The sequence below is a fragment of the Ornithorhynchus anatinus genome, chromosome X2 (assembly GCF_004115215.2).
Source record: "Ornithorhynchus anatinus isolate Pmale09 chromosome X2, mOrnAna1.pri.v4, whole genome shotgun sequence".
NCBI lineage: Eukaryota > Metazoa > Chordata > Mammalia > Monotremata > Ornithorhynchidae > Ornithorhynchus > Ornithorhynchus anatinus.
The window spans coordinates 2,707,628-2,725,660 of NC_041750.1; the positions used below are offsets into that span (position 1 = coordinate 2,707,628).

The 18,033-nt window shown below is 51.8% G+C and overlaps 1 long non-coding RNA gene across 2 annotated transcripts in view; it reads right to left on the bottom strand.

Annotated features, from left to right (window-relative positions):
* Nucleotides 1–17,612, bottom strand: part of LOC103165313 — a 56,959-nt gene extending 39,347 nt beyond the window's left edge. Inside the window, exons 1-2 of one of the 2 annotated variants that reach the window (XR_003755523.2) lie at nucleotides 17,542–17,612; nucleotides 10,192–10,255 (exon numbers count right to left, since the gene is read on the bottom strand). This is a non-coding gene — a long non-coding RNA (uncharacterized LOC103165313). Of the gene's footprint in view, nucleotides 1–10,191; nucleotides 10,256–11,271; nucleotides 11,417–17,541 lie in introns of those variants that run through there. The other variant, XR_003755524.2, reaches the window with a different exon arrangement.
* Between the last annotated feature and the right edge of the window lie 421 nt (nucleotides 17,613–18,033).

The following is an 18,033-nucleotide window of genomic DNA, read 5'->3' on the forward strand; positions in this document are numbered from 1 at the left end:
CTATGTGCCACGCGCCACATTACGCGCTGGCGAGGATGCAAGCTCATCAAGTTGGACAAGGTCCCCGTCCCACAGGAGGATCACAGTCTTCATCCCCAGTTTACGGATGAGGCAACTGAGGCACAGAGACTTGGCCGAGGTCACAGAGCAGACAGAGGGGCGAAGCCAGGGTCAGAACCCAGGCCCCGGCCTAGCGGCAAGAGCCCGGGCTTGGGAGTCAGAGGACGTGGGTTCTAATCCCCGCTCCGCCACTTGGCTGCTGTGTGGCCTCGGGCAAGTCACGTCACATCTCCGGGCCTCAGTTCCCTCATCTATAAAATGGGGATTACGACCGCGAGCCCCACGTGGGACGACCTGGTTACCTTCTATCCACCCCAGCGCTGAACAGATATCATAATCATTATTATTCCTCTCGGTCCTCTGACTTTCAGCTGTTTCCACTAGGCCACACCGCTTCCCTCCCGTCTCACAAAACGCACTGCCCCTTCTGGGGGTCTAATACGAGGGGAAGCGGGGGACGGGATGACCGGGGAGGTGACTTCGGGACCCTGGTGGTTTTTCCTCTCAGACTGGGGTCAAGGCTGTGGCCCACAGCAGATCGAGACCCCGTGGTTCCCGAGGGCCGTTCGGATGACGCCGGAATGACGTCGCGTGCCCCTCCCCAGGCGCCAGCCAGAGCTCGGTTCAGTCGCCCCTCTCCCCTTCCTGCTGACAGGGGAGGGAGATACTGTTGACCACGTGCTAATCGGGGAGGGCAGGGGCGAGATGTCGGTTTGAATCGACCCCCAGCTCCCAATCGGGAGGTCCCTCGTGCTCCTATATGAAATCAAGCTGCAATCCCATGTTTTTTTTTAATGGTATTGAGCACTTACTACGTGCCAGGCGCCGTTCTAATCCCTGGCAAGCTAATCAGACTGGATTGAGTCCTGGTCCCACATGGAGCTCATAGTTTTCATCCCCAGATGGGGGAACTGAGGCACGAGAAGTGAAGTGACTAGCCCAAGGTCACACAACAGACAAGCGGCAGAGCGGAGATTAGAACCCAGGTCCCTCTGACTCCCACTCTATCCATTAGGTCGTGCTGCTACTCTACAAGAAAAAGAGACTGAGTTACTGATTTACAAAAGAACGTAGTCTAATTTTTTAAATGGAATTTATGCGCTCACTCTTGTGCCAGTCACTATGCTGAGCTTTAGGATAATCAGGGTGGCCACAGATCACGTCCCATAGGATGCTCGCAGTCTCAATCCCCATTTTACAGATGAGGTAACCGAGGCACAAAGAAGTGAAGTGACCTACCCAAGGTAAGGGCTCAGAAAAGCAGCAGAGCCTGGATTAGACCCCAGATCCTTCTGACACCCAGTCCTGTGCTCTATCCACTAGGCCCTGCTGCTTCTCAATCTGCACTGAGAGACCAATCCATCAGTGGTATTTATTGAGCATTTACTACGTGCAGAACACTGTACTGAGCACCACAGAGAGTACTGTACAACAGAATTAGCAGACACATTCCCTTCCCATGACCATTTCTAGGTCAGATCCACACCCCACCAAGGCCAGGACTTTGTCTCCAACAGGGCACCAGGGTGCTTGGAGGGAAGCAGCGTGGCTGAGTGGAAAGAGCCCGGGCTTGGGAGTCCGAGGTCATGGGTTTGAATCCCGGCTCTGCCGCTTGTCAGCTGTGTGACTGTGGGCAAGTCACTTCACTTCTCTGGGCCTCAGTGACCTCATCTGTAAAATGGGGATTAACCTAGAGCCTCACGTGGGACGACCCTGTATCTACCCCAGCACTTAGAACAGTGCTTGGCACATAGTAAGCATTTAACAAATACCAACATTATTATTTATTATTAGTCAGTCTCCTGGACACCCTTCCTCATACAGAAGAATGTCCAGCCAAGGACATCTGTCCTTCCTCCAGTGACCCAGCACCAACCATCCAACACCCTTGACTGTCCCCTCTCCATCCCTGACTCTCCCCAGTGACCCAGCACGGACCACCCCACGCCCCGACTCTCCCCTCTCCATCCTTGAATCTCCCCCAGTGACCCAGGACGGGCCATCCAACACCCCGATTCTCCCCTCTCCGGCCTTGACTCTCCCCCAGTGACCCAGGACGGGCCATCCAACACCCCTGACTCTCCCCTCTCCATCCCTCTCTCTCCTATCGTCTCTCCTGCCACTGACCTCTAGCTCACGCTCTCCCGTGGGCCTGGAACTCCCTCCTCCTTCACATCTGATACTCCACCGCTCTCCCGTTTGAGAGCCCAAAATGGGACAGGGACCGTGTCCAACACTGATTAACTTGTATCTACCCCGGGTGCTTAGAACAGTGCTTGGCACATCGTAAGCGCTTAAGTACAATAATTATTATTCAAAACCTTCCTAAAATCACATTTCCTCTAAGAGGCCTTCCCTGACAAAGCCCTTCATTTCCCCCTCTGCGGCTACTAGTAATTATAGTATTGGCTAAGTGCTTACTATGTGCCAGGCACTGTACTAAACACTGGACTCTGAACTATGAACTTTTAGACTGTAAGCCCGGTGTGGGTAGGGATTGCCTCTATTGCTGAATTGTACTTTCCAAGCGCTTAGTACTGTGCTCGGCACACAGTAAGTGCTCAAAAAAACGACTGAATGAATGAATGAACTTAGCCAATGCCCTTTCTCCTAGACCATGCTGCTACTCACGCCTGCTGTGGACAGCGTGCTATACTATACTGAACACCTGCTATGTGCAGAGCACTGTACTGAATGCTTGCTTTGGACAGAGCGCTATACTGAATGCCTGATATGCGTGCAGAGCCCAAATGTACAATGCCCCTCTAGACTGCACGCTCACTGTGCGCAGGGAGCGTGTCTGTTGCATTATCCACTCCCAAGCGCTTAGTACAGTGCTCTGCACACAGTTAAGAGCTCAGTAAATACGACTGACCGACTGACTTGCACCCCAGGCCGCTGGCTGGTCCCACCTCCTCTCCCAGAAACCTGTATTCCCAATTCTGTCCAATGGGAAGATGGGATACCCACCCCCGGTATCCCCAACCTGGGGCCTGGCAGATCTTGAAATTCCCCACCAGCCACGGCGCCACCTCCGTATCGAGTACGGGCATCCCAGCAAGAGCAGAGATGGTCAAGGTGCCCATCTAGGGTAGAGGATTCGAACCCAGGACCCCACTCTGCCGCATCCAGTACGGTGCCCCCACATGCAGTAGGTGCCCAGAACAGGCGGTGGCTTTCTAGTGGGGTTTTGAGGGCGACTCATGCTTGGAACAAACTCCACCTCCAGGAGGTCTGCCCAGATTAATTCTCTCTTCCACAGCCCCACATACCTCCGGATCATGCCTCCATTAGGAATTCAGTATTTCAGTGATCTGAAAGCTTGTTGTGGGCAGGGAATGTCTCTCCCAAGTGCTCAGTGCAGTGCTCTGCGAGCAGTATGCGCTCAATAAATACGCTTGACTGGCTACTGGTGTCGGCTCCGCTCCCACCTTGCTGTGTGACCTGGGACAAGCTGCTTCACCTTTCTGGGCCTCAGCTTCCCCATCTGTAAAATGGGGATAAGACAGATTGTAGGGGGCAGGTTACAATTGACTACAGGGCCTAAAGGCCCCACTAGACTGTCAACTTCTTGAGGGCAGGGATCATATCTACTGAGTCTACTGACCTCTCCTAAGTACTTAGTGCTCTGCACACAGTAGATTGTAAACTCCTTGAGTGCCTACGAACTCTATTGTTCTCTTCTAAATGCTTAGTTCAGTGCTCTGCACATGAACTCTATTGTACTCTCCCGAGCGCTGGGTAAAGTGCTCTGCTCACGGTAAGCACTCAATCAATACCATTAATCGATTGACTGCTGATTGCTGTCAGTGACAAATCTTCAACTCGCTGTCCTATGCCATGATGGCTATTTTCTGAGCGACATTTCTGGGGGGAGTTGAAATCCCAAATGCCAAACTCCTCAGGCTTCGGGCAGAAGCTCCCAGAAGAGTGATCGGCACACGGTATGCGCTCAGTAAATACGACTGATTGAGGGCAGGGACTCAGTTCGATTTACTTAGTGCTCACCGTGTGCGGAACACGGCACTAAGCCCTTGGGAAAGTACAATAACTGACACATTCCCTGTCCACGGGGATCTTATAATCTAGATTGACTGGTTCTTGACTACCTAGAAGAGATAGGAAGGAGGGCAGAGGATTCATTTCCTCTGAAGACCCTAAGGGAGTTAGGGAAGGCCTGGAAAGCAAAGGTCGCAGAGCAGAGACAGAGGGAGAGAGGGAGAGAGGGAGAGAGACAGGGGGAGGCAAGGAGAGACAGAAGAGAGAAGCAAGGAGAGAGACAGAGACTGAGAGAAAGACAATTAATATTAATAACTGTGGTATTTGTTGAGCACTATGTGCCAGGCACCGTTCTAAGACTGGAGTAGATAAAAAAAGATCATCGGGTTGGACACGGTCCCTTATCCCACCTAGGGCTCATCATCTTAATCATCATCTTTTACAGATGAAGAAACTGAGGCCCAGAGAAGTGAAGTAACTTACCCGAGATCACACAGCAGACAAAGTGGGGAGCCGGGATCAGAACCCGGGTCCTTCTGACTCCCCGGCCCCGGCTCTATCAATTAGGCCACGCTGCGTCTCTTCCTGACAGAGAAAGTCAGAGACGGAGGAAGACAGAGAGGCAGAGAGAAAGAGTGAGAAGCAAAGACGGAGAGGCAGAAACAGGGAGAGACGGATCCACAGAGATACACGCCTACACAAAAAGACGGAGGCGTTGGCTGCCCACGTCCAACAAGCTTTATGCCCACGCCCAACAAGCTTTATGCCCACGCCCCTCCCTCGGTTTCATCCTCCCCCCAAAATCCCCTCCCGGGGGGGCCACCCACGGGCACTTCCTTTAAGCATCCTGGTGCCCGGCTGGTCGGGGACAAGAGCCCGGGGCCCGCGGGCCCGAGGGAGACCCAAGGAGGGCCAAGTCTGGGGTGGGGGGAGGCGCGATGACCTCTAGCTCTCCCCTTTTCCCTCTCCCTCCCACCCCTCGGCCCCTCCCCTGCCAAGCCCCAGGCTGGCACCGCCCACCCGCGCCGAGGTCTGCCAAGCCCCCGGGGCTATTTCCGTCACAGAGAGCCTCTATTCCCCAGGCGGTGAGCGCAAAGAGGGTCTCTCTGCCTTAGGGGCTGGCGGGGGTGGGGGAGCACACATATACCCACCCACCCACACTCCTATATCCTCACCCTCACACATGCTCACACCCACCCACCCACACTCACATTCATACCCACCCACGCTCGCACACATTCACACGCAGTTTTATACACACGCACGCACGCACACACACACTCTCTCTCTCTCTCTCATCTCCCCCTTGATCTGGCTGGCAGGAGGCACAGAGCAGGCAGTGTTTCTGCCCGCCCCTCTCCCTCCATCCTGTGTGGTCAGACTAATGGGTGGGGAGGAAGCCCGGAGTCCAGGCTAGAGTGCCCCGTCCGTCCGTCCATCCGGCTGGCCGAGGCGGGGGTGGGCCGGTCTCTCTCCCCCTCAACCGCCCCCCTCCTCTCCTCCAAGCAGGCCAGGCCCGAGGGAAGCCACCAGATCCCGGCAACAAGCGGCCTATTTATAATGGCGGTGTTCATCAGCGCTCATCATGTGCCAAGCACTGTGCTGTTTCCAACCCTTCACCGGCTCTGGCCGCTCTGGCCTCACTGGCCCCCGCCCCAACCCCCAGAAGCTGAGGCGGGGGTCTCCTCGATCTGTGAGCTGTAGTAGTCCCGCCTGGACTGTCTTGATGGCGTGAGGCAGTGGGGACTAATGGAAAGAGTCAGAGGGTCTGGATTAATCATAATGATTTAATAATCATATAAAAATAACAACCGTGGCATTTGTTAAGCACTTACTAAGTGCCAGGCACCGTATTAAGCGCCGGGGTAGGTACAAGTTAATTGGGTCGGATGCCATCCTTCTCTCACATAGGGCTCACAGTGTTTATCCCCGTTTTATAGATAACTGAGGCACAGCGAAGTCACGTCGAACCTTCACCCGAGGTCACCCAGCAAACAAGAGGTAGAACCGGGATGGGAACCCAGGTCCTTCGGACTCCCGGGCCCGTGCTGGTTCCCGATCCCGGCTCCGTCACCTGCCTGCCGTGTGATCTTGGGCGGATGGCTCGGCTGCTCGGTGCCCCAAGTTTTCCCAGCTCTAAAGCGGGGTTTCATTACCCATTCTCTCTCCCCCTTAGACCGGGAACCCTAAATGGGCTAGACACTGGGTCCGATAGGACTATCTGGTATCCATCCCAGCGCTTGGCACATAGCGAGGATCTAACCCCCGTGACCTCGGGGACGGAGGGAGGGACCCACGGGGGACCATCTGGGGAGGGGTCAGCCCCGTCCCCTCCCCTGACGGTCCCTTGGGCGGTGCGGGGGTGGATTCTGAGTCACCAGGCAGGGTGACGAGGTTGTGGACTCTCCGGCTCCCACGGTCACAGCCTACCGCCCCCCTACGCGGCCCCACACACGCCGAGGACCTTTCACCCCCTTACCCCAGCTGAACCCCTGCTTCTCTCCCTCCCTCCCCGGAGCTGAGGGGGTGGTTGCCTTCTTCTCTCCGACTGACTGCCCCCTCCTCTCCCCAGAAGGCTCCGGGTGCTTCCCCCCCTCAGAGGAGGCTGCGGTGACTCACCGCCCCCATTTAAATCTCATTAGAGCATCGGAGCGGGGAGGAAGAAGATCCGGACTGGCTGTTTCTGGGGGCTGCTGCGGCAGTGGCAAGCTCGCTGGGTGGGCTGCAGCTTGGGTGCCAGCTCTGCGGTGCGGGGGCCGGTGCCCCCCGCCCATCTCCTCCCGTCACGTTCCAGCTGCAGGGGGAAGAAGGCAGGGTCCCCTCCACATAACAATAATTACGTTGCTTGTTAAGCGCTTACTATGTGCCAAGTGCTCAGTCCAGCCTTGTGCACACCGAGGAGCAGCGTGGCCTAGCGGATAGGGCCCGGGCCTGGGAGTCGGAAGCTCCCGGGTTCTAATCCCCGCTCCACCGCTTGTCTGCTGTGGGACCTGGGCAAGCCACTTAACTTCTCTGTGCCTCAGTAATCGCCTCTGTAAAATGGGGATTAAGATTTGTAAACCCCACCGTGGGACAACTTGATATTCATTCATTCAATCGTATTTATCGAGTATCTATGCCAGCGCTTAGAAAAGTGCTTGGCATAAAGTAAGCGCTTAACAGATACCATTATTCGTCACAACTTCTCTGTGCCTCAGCTACCTCATCTGTAAAATGGGGATTAAGACTGTGAGCCTCATGTGGGACAACCTGATTAACCTGTATACCCCAGCGCTTAGAACAGTGCTCTGCACATAGTAAGCGCTTAAATACCAACATTATTATTATTACCCCAGCACTTACTACAGTTCTTGGCACATAGAAAGCCCTTAATGAATACCAGAATTATCATTAATCATTATTATTCTAACTCTACTGGCTCTCCGAAAGGATTTAGGACAGTGCTCTCTCAAACACTCTCAAACTCCTTAAGGGCAGGGGACATGTCTAAGTCTGTTGGATTCTCCCGATTGCTCGGAAGAGTGTTTTGCATACCACAAAGTGGAAGCTACTTGAAGGCAGGGATTGAGGTCTACTTATTATCACTGCTCTCCCAAATACTTACTATTATGCACCCAACAGGTCCTCAAAAAATACTGCTGATTGATTAATTGAAAGTAACCGTAATAGCCCCAAGAGAATGAAGACAAACATTCCATTCTCTGATCCTTTTATCTTCCTTTCCTTCTGCCCCCGAGGACAGACTGACAGAGATAAAAAAACAAAAAAGGGGAGACTTCAAGAGACAAGGGAGAGGCTAGGGGATAGAGAAAGAGAGGGAGGTGGGGAGAAAGGGAGAGAGATTGAGACAGAGAAAAAGAGAGGGAGAGAGATTGAGAGGGAGAGAAAGGAAGAAATTGAGATTGAAAGAGACAGAAATAGAGAAAAAAAGAGATGGTGAGAGATTGAGAGAGACTGAGAGACACAGAGAGAGAAAGGGAGGAAGAGGGAGAGAGGAAGAGCGAGAGAGGGAGGGATGAAGAGAGGCAGAGAAAGGGATAGAGAGTGAAAAATGCAGAGAAAGGGAGAGATGGTGGGAGGGAGGGGGAAGGAGAGAAAGGGAGAGAGATTGAGAGAGACAAAGAGATGGAAGGAGGAAGATGGGGAGAGGGAAAGGGAGAGACAGAGAGACAAAGAGCGGGAAGGAGGATGATGGGGAGAGGGAAAAGGAGAGACTGAGAGAGACTGAACGGAAGAGGCAGAGGGAGGGAGGAGTGGAGAAAGGGAGATTAAGAGAGACAGAACGAGAGGGAGGGAGAAGAGAGGGAGAGAAAGAGAGGGATTGAGAGAGGCAGAAAAGGAGACAGAGGGAGGGAGATTGAGAGAGACAGAGAAAGGGAGAGACAAAGGGAGAAAGACTGACAGAGAAAGGGAGAGACAAAGGGAGAGAGATTGAGAGACAGAGGGAGGGGGGAAGAGAAGGGAGAAAGGGAGAGAGATTGAGAGAGACAGAGAAAGGGAGACAGAGGGAAGGAGATTGAGAGAGACAAAGAAAGGGAGACAGGGAGGGAGCTTGAGAGAGACAGGGAGAAGGAGAGAAAGGGAGAGCGACAGAGTAGGGAGAGGCAGAGGGAGAAGGGGAAAAGGGAGAGAGATAGAGAGTCAGAGAGAAAGGGAGGGAGGAAGGGGGGAGGGAAAAAGGGAGAGATTGAGAGAGGCAGAGAAAGGGAGATTGAGAGGGCCAGAGAGAGACAGGAATGGAGAGAGGAAAAGAGAGGGGGGAGAGATGGAGAGGGAGGGAGCGGTGAGGAGTGTCCTTTGCAGGCCTGGGCCCCGGCTGCGTGGCAGAGAGCAATTATCACTCAGGCTGAGAGCAGCCGCCCGCAGTGAGAGAGGCGCAGAAAACCCTCCTCCTCCTGCCAGCTCCGCGCTGCCCTGTGGTCTTCCCTGCTGCCTCTTCCCACCCAGGCTCTGCGGCCCTCCTCACCCACGGTGCCCATCTCCTCCAAGGAGCGGGAACTCCCTAAGTCACCGAGCAGGTGGCAGATCACCCCCAGACTCTTGCCAAGGGGAGGAGCGTGGCCTAGTGGTTAGCGGACGGGCCTGGGAGTCAGAAGGACGTGGGTTCTAATCCCCCCTCCGCCTCTTGTCTGCTGGGTGACCTTGAGCGAGTCACTTAACTTCTCTGGGCCTCAGTTACCTCATCTGTAAAAATGGGGATGGAGACTGTGAGCCCAATGTGGGACAGGGACTGTGTCCAACCTGATTAGATTGAATCTACCCCAGCGCTTGGAAGAGTGCTTGACACATAGTAAGTGCTTAACCATTCTAGTATTCACCATTTTAATTATATTATGAAGATCTCACTCAGCCAGACTCCCTTCCACAAGGTCCGGGGGGGGGGGGGGGGGGGGGGGGTTAGGGTCCAAAGGGGACTGAGCTGAAACTGATTTTCTTCTAGCCCTGAAGGCAGAACTGGAGAAAATTCAAATTCCTAGAGTCACTTTGCTCCCCTCCCCCTCCCCCCCGGAGCTGCAGCAGAAAGGATCAGGGTTAGACATTAGGAAGAACCTTCCCCTCCCCACAGCCTTTATATACATATCTGTAATTTTATTTATATTGTTTGTCTCCCCCTCTAGACTAAACTCATTGTAGGCAGAGAACACGGCTACTTACTCTTGTTACCCTGAACTCCCCCAAGGGCTTAGTATTCATTCATTCAATCTTATTTATTGAGCACTTACTATGTGCAGAGCACTGTATTGAGCACTTGGGATAGTACAACAGAGTTGATAGATGTTCCCTGCCCACAAGGAGCTGACAGTTCAGAGGGGGAGACAGACATTAAAATGAATTTAGAATTAAAATGATAAAGACCTAAGTGCTTTAGGGCGGAAAGTGTGGTGAATATCAAGTATTTATAGGGGACAGATCCAAGTACATGGGTGATGCAGAGGTAGTCAGAGAAGACCTCTTGGAGGAGATGTCTAATAAGGAAGAAAAATCTCCCTCTGGAGGAGTGTGAGCCCCAGGAAGGGGGAGATGTGGGTTGGGCTGCTCCTTAAAGCAGTAGCATGTCCTAGGGGAAAGAACTGGGGCCTGGGGCTCAGAGTACTTGGGTTATAATCCCATCTCTGCCAATTGCTTGCTTACCTTGGGTAAGTCACTTCACTTCCTCTGTGCCTGTTTCCTTGACTGTGAAACAGATATTCAAAACCTGTGGATAGAGCAGAGGCCCAGGAGTCAGAAGGACATGGGTTCTAATCCCGGCTCCTCCCCTTGCTTGTTGTCTGGCCTTAGGCATTCATTCAATCGTATTTATTGAGCGCTTACCGTGTGCAGAGCACTGTACTAAGCGCTTGGAAAGTACAATTCAGCAACCAATCGCGACAATCCCTGCCCAACAATGGGCTCACAGACTAGAAGGGGGGAAAGCACACATCAAAACAAGTCATTTCACTTCCCCGGTCCTCAGTTCCCTCATCTGTAAAATGGAGATTGAGACTGTGAGCCCCACATGGGACAAGGACTGTGCCCAACCCTTTCTGCTCGTGCCCACCCCAGCCCTCAGTACAATGCCTGGCACCTAGTAATCGCTTAATCGTTGAGCAGCAGCGTGGCTCAGTGGAAAGAGCCCCGGCTTGGGAGTCAGAGGTCACGGGTTCGAATCCCAGCTCTGCCACTTGTCAGCTGTGTGACTGAGGGCAAGTCACAACTTCTCTGTGCCTCAGTTCCCTCACCTGCAAAATGAGGATGAAGACTGGGCGCCTCACGTGGGACAATCTGCTAACCTTGTATCTACCCTGGTGCTTAGAACAGTGCTCTGAACATAGTAAGTGCTTAACAAATAATAATATTGTTGGTATTTAAGCGCTTACTATGTGCACAGCACTGTTCTAAGTGCTGGGGGGGATACGGGGTCATCAAGTCGTCCCACGTGAGGCTCACAGTTTTATCCCCATTTTACAGTTGAGGTCACTGAGGGCCACAGAAGTGACTTGCCCAAAGTCACACTGCTGAGAAGTGGCAGAGGTGGAATTCGAACCCATAACCTCTGACTCCCAATCCCATCCTCTTTCCACTGCAACCACGCTGCAAATACCAACATTAATAATACCAACTACCATAACAAAGGCCATTAGTAACAGCACAGTGCTTGGCACTTAATAAGCCCTAACAGTGACCATTTAACAACCAAAAAAAATAGGATTGAAGGGTTTTGCTCCCACCCACCCTCTCTCTCAGAGGTGGGAGCCGTGGGCAATGGAGGCAGGAGGTGGAAGGGAGGGAAATAAACCCTCTCCCCTGCCTCATCTCTGCTTTTTCTGAGCTTTATCTTCGTTTCCTCGAAGGGCAGCCAGGCGAGGCAGCGGCCTTATGGAGGCGCCGGGCCGAGAAGAACCGTAAATCTCGCGAGATTTCGTCGGGCGGGGGTCGCTTTAACCGCTCGGGAGGATGCGCATGCGCGCGGCTCACCTGCCTCTCTATCAGGCTCTTGGGCTCCAAGGGCCCCCCATTCATTCATTCCATTTATTCATTCATTCATTCAGTCAGTCAGTCAGTCAGTCAGTCATTCATTTCATTCATTTCATTCATTCAGTCAGTCAGTCAATCCATCGTATTTATTGAGCCTTTACTATGGGCAGAGCACTGTGGATGCTATTGGGCTCCAAAGGCCTCACCATTCATTCATTTTATTCATTCATTCAGTCAGTCAGTCAGTCAATCCATCGTATTTATTGAGCTTTTACTATGTGCAGAGCACTGTGGAGGCTATTAGGCCCCAAGGGCCTCACCATTCATTCATTCATTTCATTCATTCAGTCAGTCATTCAGTCAGTCAGTCAATCCATCATATTTATTGAGCCTTTACTATGTGCAGAGCACTGCGGATGCTACTGGGCCCCAAGGGCCTCACCATTCATTCATTTCATTCATTCAGTCAGTCAATCCATTGTATTTATTGAGCATTTACTATGTGCAGAGCACTGTGGATGCTACTGGGCCTCAAGGGCCTCACCATTCATACATTTCATTCATGCAGTCAGTTAGTCAATCCATCATATTTATTGAGCCTTTCCTATAATAATAATAACAATGTTGGTATTTGTTAAGTGCTTACTATGTACAGAGCACTGTTCTAAGCGCTGGGGGAGATATGGGGTCATCAAATTGTCCCACATGAGGCTCACAGTTAATCCCCATTTTACAGATGAGGGAACTGAGGCACAGAGAAGTTAAATGACTTGCCCACAGTCACACAGCTGCAGAGCACTGTACTAGGCACCTGGGAAAGTACACTACAGCAGTAAATTGTGGATTGTCCCTCCCTGCCCACAACGAGCTCACAGTCTAAAGGAGGGGAAACAGTCTCAACACAAGTAGACAGACATCAATATAAATAAATAAAATTACAGATATATCTATATATATCTAGCATGCTGAGAAGTGCTAGATATATATAGATAGAGATATATATCTCTATCTATAGATATATCTATAGATATATATAGCATGCTGAGAAGCAGCAGGGCTCAGTGGAAAGAACCTGGGCTTGAGAGTCAGAGGTCATGGGTTCAAATCCCGGCTCTGCCACTTGCCAGCTGTGTGACTGTGAGCAAGTCACTTCACTTCTCTGTGCCTCAGTTACTCATCTGTGAAATGGGGATTAACTGTGAGCCTCATGTGGGACAATTTGATGACCCTCTATCTACCCCAGTGCTTAGAACAGTGCTCTGCACATAGTAAGTGCTTAACAAATGCCAACATTATTGTTATTATTATTATATATCCTTTCCAATGATGCAATCAGTGGTATTTTGTTAATAATAATAATAATAATAATGTTGGTATTTGTTAAGCGCTTCCTATGTGCAGAGCACTGTTCTAAGCACTGGGGTAGATACAGGGTAATTAGGTTGTCCCACATGAGGCTCACAGTCTTAATTTCCATTTTACAGATGAGGTAACTGAGGCACAGGGAAGTAAAGTGACTTGCCCACAGTCACACAGCTGACAAGTGGCAGAGCCAAGATTCGAACCCATGATCTCTGACTCCCAAGCCCGGGCTCTTTCCACTGAGCCACGCTGCTTCTCTGCTGCTTCACAACGAACTCACAGTCTAGAGGAGGGGAGACAGACTCAACACAACTAAACAAGCATCAATATAAATAAATAAAATCACAGATATATATATTATATATACCCTTTCCAATGATGTAATCGGTGGTATTTTGTTAATGAGGTGTACATCCCCTTGATTCTATTTATCGTGATAATGTTGTCTTGCTTTTCTTTTGTTCTGCTTTGCTCTGCCGTCTGTCTCCCCCGATTAGACTGTGAGCCCGTCATTGGGCAGGGATGATCTCTGTTGCTGAATTGTACATTCCAAGCGCTTAGTACAGTGCTCTGCACTTAGCAAGTGCTCAATAAACACTATTGAATGGAATGAATGGTATTTCTTGAGCGCTTAGTACTTGTGGAGCACTGTATTATTACAATGTGATTGATGGCTATCTACTTGTTTTGTTTTCTGTCTCCCCCCAGCCTTGTAGACTGTGAGCCTTTTGTTGGGGAGGGGTTGTCTCTATCTGTTGCTGAATTATACTTTCCAAGCGCTTAGTACTCATTTGATCGTCTTGGGTGCAAAGCACTGTACTAAGCGCTTGGAAAGTATAATTCGGCAGCAGATGGAGACAATCCCTACCCAACAACGGGCTCACGGCTTAGTTCAGTGCTCTGCACACCGTAAGTGCTCAATAATTACGATTGAATGAATATGATTGAATGAATACTATTACTACTAATAATAATTATGGTATTTGTTAAGCACTTATGTTCCAGGCACTGTTCTAAGCGCCGGGATGGTTACAAGCAAATCGGGTTGGACATGATCCCTATCCCACACGTCCCATCCTCTGCCATAAACCACAACCTGACGGTTCTTCCGTTATCATTTTCCCGGTCTCTCTCCATCTAGCCGGCGGTCTGCCTCTTCCACGTTTTCCCCGGACTTTTCTTAGCATCAGTGTTCCAGAGAATTAGTCCTCTTGATTATGTGTCCAAAATACGCTCATCTAAGTCGAGTCATTCGGCCTTCCGAAGACCACTTTTTATTTATTTCTCCTAGTGTCTGTCTCCCGCTCCAGACTGTAAGCTGGCTGTGGGCAGGGAATATGGTTCTTGTCATATTGTACTCTCCCAAGTGCTTAGTACAGTGCTCTGCACACAGTAAGCACTCGAAAAATACGATTGAAGACAAGTGGCGGAGCCGGGATTAGGACCCCGGTCCTTCTGACTCCCAGGCCCGTACGCTATCCACTAGGCTACTCTGTTTCTCAGCTGGGCAGCAGAGAGAAGCGATGGTTAGGGGAGGCAGAGTGAAAGTGGGAAGGAAAATGAATTTTAGCTTTAGAGGCTCAGAGAGGCCAGTAGTCATGTGACTAAGGCCTCCCCAAACCCTGCTGGGACATTAGCCACCCTCCCACTCCCAGGTGACAAGCTGGGTCCTAGAACTCTCTAGTTGAGCATTTCCTCTGTGCTGAGCACTGTACTGAATGCCTCATGAGAGCAGAATGCCTTACTGAGGGCTGTGTTCAGAACTCCTGTGTTCAGAGTGTTGTTCTGAGTCCCTACTGTTTGCTCAGAAGACTTACTCTACGCAGAATGCTCTTCTGAGAGTTTACGGTGTGCAGAACTCCTGTGCGCTGAGCTCTGTACTGAGCGCCTACTGCGTACAGAGCTCTCCCCCAAGCCCTCAGTGCTCTGAACACGGTAAGCGCTCAATAAATATGTTTGAATGAGTGAATTAACCTGGAAAGAGTATACAGGTGGGAATTAGGCATGGACCCTGTCCCTCGGTCTCTGGAGATGAGGATGGGAGATGGGATGGGGTGGGAGAAGAGGGCAGAGAGGTGTATGGAGCCAGCTGGAGTAGCCCAGAGAAAGCCCGGTCCTGATTCCCTTCCAGCTTCTCCTCTGAGTCTTCCGGCCCGGCCCTCAGGAGGCCCGGCCCGGACCCGATCTCCGAGCCAGCTGGCAGGTCCACCTCACCACCCCCGGCCACCCGCTGACCCCGGGGTTTTAACGCTGCCCCCACTGACAGGATTTACTGTACAAGCTGCTTCTGCCTTAAATCAGCGAATGGAAAATATTTTCCCGGTGTTCCCGCCCGGATCGGGGGCGTTTGCCGTCCCGGTTACCCCCTCCTTCCTGCCCGACCCGGGTTCCAGCTGGATCCGGTGCTGAAACGCCCCTCCCCCTCTTCCCAGACCCTGCCCCTGGACCCCTCCATCCTGCCCTGCTTCAGACACCCCCTCCTCCACCTCCCACCCTGCCCATCCCCCCAGCAGCCCACAGCGGAGTCGGCCCTTATTACTAATGATGATAATAATAATAATGGTATTTGTTACGTGCTTACTATGTACCAACTACTAGAGTAGATAGAGGATAATCAGTTGAGACATAGTGGTCTCCTCACAACAGTGAGCACTCAATAAATAAGACTGACTGACTGATGTGCCGGACACTGGGGTCACACATGGGGCTCACAACCCAAGGGGGAGGGAGAAAGGTATTTTATCCCCATTTCAATTTTTTCGGCATTTGTTAAGCGCTTACTATTTGTCTCGATCTCTCCTATCTCGCTGCCAACTCCTCATCCACGTCCTGCCTCTGGCCTGGAATGCCCTCCTTTCTCATAAGTGACAGACAATCATTCTCCTTGCCTTCGAAGCCTTATCGAAGGCCCATCTCCTCCAAGAGGCCTTCCCCGACTAAGCCCTCCTTTCCTCTTTTCCTTCTGAGTCACCCTGATTTGCTCCTTTTATTCACCCACCCGCCCCACTGCGCTTATCTATTCATAATTTATCTATACTAATGTCCGTCTCCTTTAAACTCACCGTGGGCAAGGACTGTGCCTGTTACGTTGTTGTACTGTACTCTCCCAAGCACTTAGTGGTCTCCTCACAACTGTGAGCACTCAATAAATAAGACTGACTGATTGATGTGCCGGACACTGTACTAAGCGCTGGGGTAGTCGAAAGCTAATCAGGTTGGACATCGTCCCTGTCCCACATGGGGTTCACAGTCTACATCCCCATTTTACAGATGAGGTAACCGAGGCGCAGAGAAGTGAAGTGACTTGCCCAAAGTCACACAACAAACAAGTGGTGGAGCTGGGATTAAAACCCAGGTCCCCTGATTCCCGAGTCTGCGCTCCTTCTAATTAATTCCAGTTATTTAGGTGTTTATTTAGAGCTTACTCTGTGCCAAGCATTATGCTGAGTGCTGGGATGGAAAAGAGGTAATCAGGTCAGATACAGTCCCACATGGGGCTCACAGAATAAGAGAGAGGGTAAGGATCTTATTGATAATAAGGTTGGTATTTGTTAAGCGCTTACTATGTGCAGAGCACTGTTCTAAGCACTGGGGTAGATACAGGGTAATCAGGTTGTCCCACGTGAGGCTCACAGTCTTCATCCCCATTTTACAGATGAGGGAACTGAGGCGCAGAGAAGTGAAGTGACTTGCCCACAGTCACCCAGCTGACAAGTGGCAGAGCCGAGATTCGAACCCATGACCTCTGACTCCCAAGCCCGGGCTCTTGCCACTGAGCCACGCTGCTTCGTCCCATTTTATAGGGGACACTGAGTGGTTAAGTGACATGACTAAGGTCACACTGCAGGCAGTGGTGGGACTAGAACCCAGGTCTCCTCAGTCCCAGGGATAGGGTGGAAGGGGGACGAGACTGGGAGAGAGAGACAGGAAGAGACAAGGGTGGTGTCTCTCCACTGACTGCCCTCCTCCTGTCTCTCTCTCCCCAAAACCCTGCACCCCATCTTTCCTCTGGCCTCAGCCAACTGGTAGGGTAGATTGCCTCTCCACCCCCAGGGTCCGGAGACAGCAGGAAATCAAGTTGAGACACTCAGCTCCATCCCCCCAGAGACAGTGAGAGATACTGACCCAGGTACACACGGACACGGACCCTCAGTTCCACCCCCAGAGACAGAGACACCAAACCAGCCTCACAGAGACACAGGGTCTCAGCCTCGCCCCCAGAGACAGTGAGAGACACTGACCCAGGTACACAGAGACACAGACCCTCAGTTCCACCCCCAGAGACAGTGAGAGACCCAGGTACACAGAGACACAGACCTTCAGTTCCACCCCCAGAGACAGTGAGAGACACCGACCCAGCCTCACAGAGACACAGACTCTCAGCTTCATCCCCAGAGACGGCATGAGAGATGCAGACCCAGGCACACAGAGACACAGATTCTCAGCCACCCCCCCAGAGACAGTGAGACAGAGTGAGAGACATTGACCCAATCCCAGATAGAGATGGTGAAAGATACTGCTCCAGCCCAGGCACAGGCAGAGAGACAGTGAGAGCCCCAGAGACACAGACATGCCTCCAACCTCTCAAACGGGAAAACATGTCATCTTTCTCTCTCCCCTGTGGTTCCCTCTTCCCCTCCACCAACTCCTTAGCAGGAATTTTACCTTTTCTGAAGCAGCAGAAACAGGCCTCCCTGCTGTCCCTAATCCAGCCCTTTGAGGGGGGACCGTGGGGATCTCTGTGATGTCACAGGTTTGTGTTCTTGTGATGTCATTCACTGCTGACAGGGCCGATTGGCCCTCTAGGAAGCAGGGGCTGGCTGATGGGCAGCCGTTCACCGTTGGCATAGGAACAGGCGATGATTGGCGTCACAGAACCCGGGCCGTGACATCAGAATCCCGGGACACCTCCCTCCCAGCCTCCTGGGGGTGTCCAGTACTCCTTTGCAGTAGCAGGGACTCTGTCTGGTCTAGAAAAGCCCTACTGAGAGCTCACCTCCTCCAAGAGGCCTTCCCAGACTGAGCTTCCCCTTTCCCTCTGCTCCCTTCCCCCCTTTTCCTCTGCTCCTCCCCCTCCCCTCAGCACTGTGCTCATTTGGATATATTTTTATTACCCTATTTAGTTAATGAGATGTACATCCCCTTGATTCTATTTAT